The sequence below is a fragment of the Felis catus genome, chromosome C2 (genome assembly GCF_018350175.1).
Source record: "Felis catus isolate Fca126 chromosome C2, F.catus_Fca126_mat1.0, whole genome shotgun sequence".
Lineage (NCBI taxonomy): Eukaryota > Metazoa > Chordata > Mammalia > Carnivora > Felidae > Felis > Felis catus.
In genome coordinates, this window is record NC_058376.1 from 114033301 (window position 1) to 114041430 (window position 8130).

An 8130-nucleotide genomic window follows, 5' to 3' on the forward strand; every position below is an offset into this window, starting at 1 on the left:
TTTTGAGGGAAAAGTACTAGATTCTAGAAAAGCTCCCGTGTGGGCAACACGTGAGGCCTGGCCGTGAGGGGCGCCTTCCCCAGGCACCTGAAAATATGGGGAATAATGTTTCAACTGAGGCTGAAACTAATAAAATCCACATATAATGGATATGATTAAGCAGCCATGAAATTGTAAGCATGTGACTATGAAGTTTTCTTTGGTATCGTTGGTAAAATACTTACTGAAAAAATAAAGTATTTCCAAAATAAAAGAAGTTACTTTGAAAAGAGTGATATGAGGTAAGAACACAAAGTCTCTCATTTCTATGCCCTCTCTCACTCCCCATCCCTGCTTCTTGGCCTTCACCAGGAGCCACACTGCTGGCCTGGAAAGGAATGAAGGAGTATTCAACCTGAAAGTTGGTCCGAGTTAGTACCTCTGTTAATGAGGAAGATGCTTTTGGATAACACCCATTCTTATTCCGAGAAATAGAACTAATGCTATGGAAAGTGTCATTAAGTACCAACAAAAATAATGTCAAACATACGTACCTGTTTGGAAAGGCTGGAGAGAAAAGGAGGAGAAGAACAGAAGAATAGCCGAAATACGGAAGACAAATGTAAACAAGCAGGGACAAATAGTGGCTTGGTACTGCGTGCCAGGTACTGTAGATGTATTATTTTAAACAGTTCTCAAATGAGCCCAACGAGGTGGGGGTCATTACTGACATCTCTCGAACAAGGTCTCTTTTCTGTAGCGGCGGCTGAATCGAGATCTTTCCCCACTCGGGCAATTTAGATCATTTCCAGTTTGGGGGTCAGGAAGAGGAGGGCGCACTGGGTGCCCGAATGCTGGACGTTCCTGGGGAAGGAGAGGACCAGGGGTCCATCATGGAAGTGGAGCCCCAAGAAGCAAGGAAGCTGGGCCCTGAGTGAGCGCAGGAAAAACCGACGAAAGGCCAGGGACACCCACACTGTGTGAGGAAGCAAGAAACAAACGTTTACCCGTTCATTCACTTATTCATTCATTCATCCATTCAGAAACCACTTACAGAGATTTGCTATGTGCCAGGCACTATTCTCAAGGCTTTGTAAATATTAGCTCGTTTAATACGACATGGCCCTCATTCTACAGATGAGGAAACTGTCACCCAAACAAGTGTGAAGCTACTGATTAGGAGTTTTATTTATGGCGGCAGTGAGGTAACCCTAATGAACGTAGAGTCACTATGTAGATATTTTCTATTCAGACTTAAAGGACTAACTTTGTCAAGAAGTTGACAAAGCCCAGAATAGTGACTTAAAAACATTAGAAGTGAGGTCCAAAAGACATCTCCCATTCTGCTGTGTCTCAGCTCAGAACATTTATGACAAGGATGAGTTCATTCGGATGGTGTGGAGGAGTGTAATACGTGGACTGCTAATGATCTTTTTGAAGGTATCTACGTAGCTTTATTTATGAAATCTCTTGTGAAAGTCACCGTCTTTTCAGCAAAATGAATAAGTTGATCACTGGGATTCTGGTGCCTGCGTGTTCTCATCTGTCGGATGAAAGATAGGGACTGATGAGCTTGGAAGAGTACCTTCCAGAATCAACATTAAGTGTCAACATTCAACTTCCCGCGTGGAGGCCGTCTCAACACAGGAACTTTAATTTAAACTGAGAGCAGGGGCGCCTGGGTGGCGCAGTCGGTTAAGCGTCCGACTTCAGCCAGGTCACGATCTCGCGGTCCGTGAGTTCGAGCCCCGCGTCGGGCTCTGGGCTGATGGCTCAGAGCCTGGAGCCTGTTTCCGATTCTGTGTCTCCCTCTCTCTCTGCCCCTCCCCCATTCATGCTCTGTCTCTCTCTGTCCCAAAAATAAATAAATAAACGTTGAAAAAAAAATTAAAAAAAAAACAAAACAAAACTGAGAGCAATTGCTTTTCATAAACAGCTCACAGACTCATGGCCGAATCCGAGCCTCTGATCCCGGCCTCAGCTCAGAGCATGGAGAAGACATGAAGGGTCTGTGTAAGAACAGGAGCATAGGTACTGATTCCCCCTAAGGTAAAAAGATTGTAAACTACACTTTAAGTTGGCTGTTGTTTAAAGATCACACGTGCTGTATGATTTTACAATAAATAAAGAGAAATAACACAGTGAATAAATAAGTGAGCCATTTTCCTTGGCTGCAAGGCTGCAGCACTGCTGTCTCCTATTTCTAAGAGAAAACGTATCAGATCAACCGAGACCGTTTGACTTCCTCTCCCTTCCATCATTTCCTGCTGCCTTTTGTTCTCTGCCCTTTTATTCCTCCTCATTAGAGCCTCTGGCTCTCTAATTTTGCAGTTCCATCATTTGACACTGAGTTCACCTTTCCTTTTGACAGGACCCGCTGCTTTCTATTTTCCCTTCCCACTCTGCAAAGATAAAATCTCATTTCTCAATGAAAACCGAGACTCAGATACAAAGTATACCCAGGAATTGGCTGAACTGGCAAAGAAAAAAAGAAAATTATTGAATGAGCCAGATAGGTGACCCTAGCCCAAACCCAGCTTTAAATCTGGCATAACTATTATCCTTTTTCAAATGCAAAACGGAACCAAAATCACTACTTTGTGAAGGTTTTGTGAAACTTAATCGAGCACTGCGGTGGGGCGGGTGAATGGTGATATCTACAATGAGAATCGATGCGAACAAACTGTGCAGTCACCAGACTGAACCTAAACCAAACTGGAACAGACTGGGGTGCAGCTAGAATCTCAAACCCAAGCATAACATTTTAAGGTTCTGTTCCACGTAGGGCTAAAGCAGCAACTACTAGGAATTTTATTAAGTACACTTAGTAGACTCTGAAAATAAACAGCTTTGAGAATTTGGTTTTACCCTTCAGATTAGTGGGCTCTTATTTAGGCTTCAAGCTAAAGTTGGTTGGGTACCCAATCTTCCAATATTTCTCTCCCTCCTCCTCCTCCCCTTCCCTTCTTCTCCCTCTCCCTCTCCCCCCACTCTTTCCCTCAGTCCTTGCCCCTTCCTCTTTGCCTCTCTTCCTCCCAGGTCCTCTCCCTCTCCCCTCTTCGTCTTTTGACCTTTGACTAGGGGATGTGTGCGGCAGGGATGACCTCCAAGTCTTAGCCTTCTTACAATTACTTCCTCAAGGGAACCAATCCATTTTCATGAATCCAGCTCCTTATCCCTACGATTTCTATCCTTTCCCCGAAATTCCAGGTCTACAGGACAGTCACATGGATGTTGTTGTAGCTTGTCCCCAAAAAAGTTGCATCACATCCTTCCCTTGTTGAAAGGCACAGACTGTCCCTTCACCCCCTTGAATCTGAGGGGCCTGTGACTGCTTTGACTAAGAGAACAGAGTGGATGGAATGCTGTGAAACTTCTCGGGGTAGGTTTTAAGAAGCCTTACAACTTCTGCCCGAGTCTCCTGGAACTAGTGTTCCTGGAGAAGCCAACCACTGTGAAAGTATCCAACTACCCTAAGATCACCATACTGCAAGGAAGCCCATGCCTGCAACAAGGAGAAGCCGTATGGAGAGAGTGATGCCCAACGAGCCCCCAGCCGGCCCAGACATCACAGCCCAAGCACCAGACACATGAATTAAGAAGCCATAACTTCAGCCTTAGCTGCCATCTGACTGCAATCCAGGTGAGAACTACCAGGTGAGTTTATCAAAACCATAGATCTGAGGTGTCTGGGTGGCTCAGTCGGCTAAGCATCTGACTCCTAATTTTGCCTCGGGTCCTGATCTCATGGTTAGTGAGTTGGAGCCCTGCATCAGGCTCTATGCGGAGCCTGCTTGGGATCCTCTCTTTTCCTCTCTCTCTGCCCCTTACCTGCTTTCACACATGAAAGTGCTCTGTCTCTCTTTCTCAAAATAAATAATTTTAAAAACCCCACCCAGAATGGTGAGAGATACTAATAAGTGGTTGCTTTAAGCCCCCAAATCTCAAGGTGGTTTGTCATGCAGTAATAAATAACTGGAAGAGATGTCTAACTTCTATTCAATTGCTGATTCATTCATTTAACAATTGTTGGTTGAACACTTACTGTATGAGCAGCAACTTGCTGGATACTAGGAATGGCAATGGATAAGACAGATCCACTTCTTGCTCCCATGGGGCTGATACTCTTTTGGAAAGAAAGATATTGGACAAAAATTGATCCACCACTTCAAACTTCTAACACCTCCTTCCCTGCTTCATGCTCAGCTAGTAACTTTTCACATGTTTCATTGAGATACTAGAACTAATCAGGGAGGAACTGCTTAGGACATAGACTTTAATCTGGCAGCATCTATGTAGAAATCTCCACCCACCTTCTCTCAGTCTCTAAATGAAATGTCCCCAGAGGCCACCCCCATCCACTTGAGGTCTGGATCCCAGTTCCTTCACAATGACTTCTCCATCACTTCAATCAGAAATCAAACAAGCTCCAGATGATCTCGACCAGGCCCTTGACTTGAAATACCATCTTTAGGTTGAGGACCAGGAATCCATATCTCCAGCCTTGATCCCCACTAAGAACCACAAACTGGTATCTGGCCCCCCAACTTAGATATACACTTACATATATTTTTTTAATGTTTATTTATTTACTTGGAGAGAGAGAGAGAAAGAGAGAGGAGAGAGAGAGAGAGAGAGAGAGAGAGAGAGAGAGATTGAGAATCCTAAGTAGGCTCAGTGCTATCAGCGCAGATCCTGACATGGGGGTCAATCCCATGAACTGTGAGATCATGACATGAGCCGAAATCAAGAGTCAGATGCTCAACCAACTGAGTCCACCCAGGCGCCCTTAAACTTACGTACCTTAATAGGCGTCTCCAACTTGACATGACTCAAACAGAACTCTGGAGGCATCACCTGCTGCCCACCCTCTCTCACATTCTTTTCTGTCCCAATAAATGTCTTCTTCACAATTCCCTTCTGAGATACACAAGTTATCCTTGATTCTTTTCTTTGTCTCCCCCACATCCAATCCAGCAAGCGGCCCTGTTGACCCTAATTCCGAGACGCATCCTGAATCCACTCACTCTTTTTCAGCTTCGGCATCTCTACCCTGGCGCAAGCCATCATCCTCCCTCTCTAGATTGCTCAAGTTATAGCCTCCTGATTTCCACTCTTGTCCTTCTACCATCCACTTTCCTTACACCGTCTAGACTATCTTTTAGAAACATGAATTATATCATGAGACGACTCCTGTTTAATAGCTTCCTCATGGCTTCCATTGCATTTAGAAAGCTAACATCTTGGTCTCCTTTTTTGTTTTTTTTTTTTAAATTCTGTGTCCCTGTTTCCATGATCCGGCCTCTCACGCTTCATTTCGCATGACTCTTGCCCTCATCGGCCGCGTTCCAGCGATGAGATCTTCCACTCTTGCCACAAGGCGGGCTCATTCCCACTTCAGGGCCTTCGCACCAGCCATCCACCCTGGTCTTGCTTGGTTGACTCTTGCTGTTCAGCCTTTGGCTCCGGTGTCTCCTTCTCAGACTTCCCAACCTAGTATGACGCCACTCTATTTTAATTCCTCACATAATACTGCTCACTCTCTGACCTGGTTCCTACTCCTGTACTTTTTACCTTTTCTGTGTTCCATCACCCTGCACCTAGAAAGTAAGCTTCACGTGTGTAAGGGTTTTGTCCTGTTGACTGCAGCCTCCTCAGCAGCCAGAACAGTGCCTGGCCCACAGTAGGTGCTCAGTAAATATTTATTGGCTGGCAGATTGAAACAGTCACTAATATGATGAGAATTATGAAGAAGAGTGCCAGGTGCTCTGGGAGCAGATAATGAGCGGACTACCCTCGTTTCAGGGGTATCAGGATCCATTTCCTTGAGAAGGTAGCAGTGCAAGCAAAGACCAAAGGATTAAAAAAGAAAGTCAGAAAAGCTGGGGGTGTGGAGGTATGCAGAAAAACCCTGAGGACAGGAAATTCCTGGTTCTCAGGGAAAGAGGTTAAACAGGTCAGGTCAGGGCCAGACCTGGTGGAAAGAGCAGGCCCTGAGAAGGGCCGCGGTGCCTTCAGGTCCCTCACTTTCATCTTGCCTACACCTTGCTCCCCTTTTTGCCATTTTGAAATCTTCACGAACATGCCTTTCTCAGGGACTCCCTGAGACTCCCATTTTCCCCACAGGGTTGTGAAACCCTGGGGTCACCTCTATTTCCTCTCATTGGGAATATTATCCAATGGATCACCCCTCTCAAATCTCTCATCTGCTCTATGGTCCCCATTCTCACCAGCCATGTGGCAGAGAGGAGCCCCTTTTTCACATGGAGACCCTCGGGCCTCTATCTTAGACCCTCTGACAGCATTTTAGAGACCCACTGACTCTCACTTGCCCCAACCCTTCACCACACACACACACACACACACACACACACACACACACAAATCCTACCAGCCTGTGGCCCCCACACTTAATCTTCCAGGGCAGTGACCTTCATCACAGCAGTTCTCCAACCAAAGACTTGACTCCTTGGTTCCAACAACATCGTCTCTCAACTCCATCACCAGGCTCCATGCCTCCCATTCCAGCTGATTTCCCAGCACCTCTTCTGAAAGATACTGCTCCATGAGGCAATGAACACACCAAAATCCTTCTCCGCCCCTGCACGTTCACACGTGCCCCAGAATTACCTCCTCTCTCCTCTCAACAGCCTGAATCCTCCTCCTTCATAAACACCTGCCCATCCCTCAGGATGTGGCCATGGCTAAAAGTTCAGAGTCTAGAACCAGATGGCACCGCTCCGCCCTCACTGGCAGTGGGTCCATTATCCACTTCACCTCTCCGTGCCTTGTTCTCCTCATCTGCAAAATGAGAGCAAAAAGAGTACCCAAGTCAGAGGGTTCTTGTGAGGATTACAGGAGTTTACATATGTGAAGTACTTAGGACAGTGTCTGGTATACTGAAAGCACTAAAAAGTGTTTACTATTGTTGTTTTTGTTGTTTTCAACCTATCATTTCTGTTCTAAACTCATAAATCATGCAGGGTAGTCCATATCACACACTTAGAGCTTACTTCTATTCCCAATTGTATTTTTCCCTATTGTTTCCCAAGACCCCCCAATGGGATTCTCATTTCCTTGAAGACAGAGAATCAACAAAGGTTGTGTTCTCTGCTGGCAGCCTCAGATGAGCCAGACAGGGTCCTGGCCTGTAACCATCCTTCAGCACCATGGAGTATAGAGTTATTGGTAACAACGAGGCCCAGGGTGGGATGTTGGGCAAGGGCTATGGAAGCACCAAGGAGGAGCTTTCTGGAAGCAAGGCTTCCCGAGCTGTAGTCTGAAAGAAAAATGAGAATCAGGTGTATAAAGTAGGGGATGGAGGAGACTGTAACAATTCACCTGACCCACACAAGCTGAGCTATTCTTCCTAAAGTGGCATTCAACAGAAGCACTAGCTCAACATCCAAATAGCACTGGAAAGGATTTTTAAACTCTCCTGAAGTTTTTAAAATGAGTCTAACACAAGATACACTCCATGAATCAGAGCAAATTATCCTAAAATCCCTCCTGAGCTACCCTTACCCGTCTCCACAGCAGCCACTCGGAAGCCCCTCCTGGCTGCTTTCCCTACCTGTTCTCAAACTCTCCTCCCTGATCTCCTCCAGCCTCACCACTTCCCTTCCACCTGCCCTTCCCACTTCTGCTCAGCTCTTCATTGAATAGGATGAGTTTTGCTTCTGTAGGCCTCCTTCAATTCATCTTCTGTTCTCAGCAGCAACACAAAGCCAGGCTCCAAGGCCTTGTTCGAAAAGAGGGGGAGGCTGCAAATATTTATTATCCTATACTTTTTCTTTAGCCCCGTCACAAATTCCCCCTAGTGAAAGCTTCATGAATGTGCCTCTGAAGACAGGAAGGACATCACACCATCCAGACCACCCTCCACCCACTCCAGCGTTCCACCCCAACGCTTCTCTCCTATCAGGTCGAGCCAGATTCCCCTCTGACATCAGTGAGTGGGGGGGTGGGTGGATGCGAGGCTGTCTCTGAGGATTGGGCCCTAACAGAGAGTTTCTTCTAGAACAATGACTCTGAACTGCACTGTAAGAAATATATTTTACACTGCAGCCAAATGTGCACTGTGCACACACACACAACTGTAATAAAAGTTTAGTAAAAGATGGCTTAACCTTCACTTTCTATTATATTCTA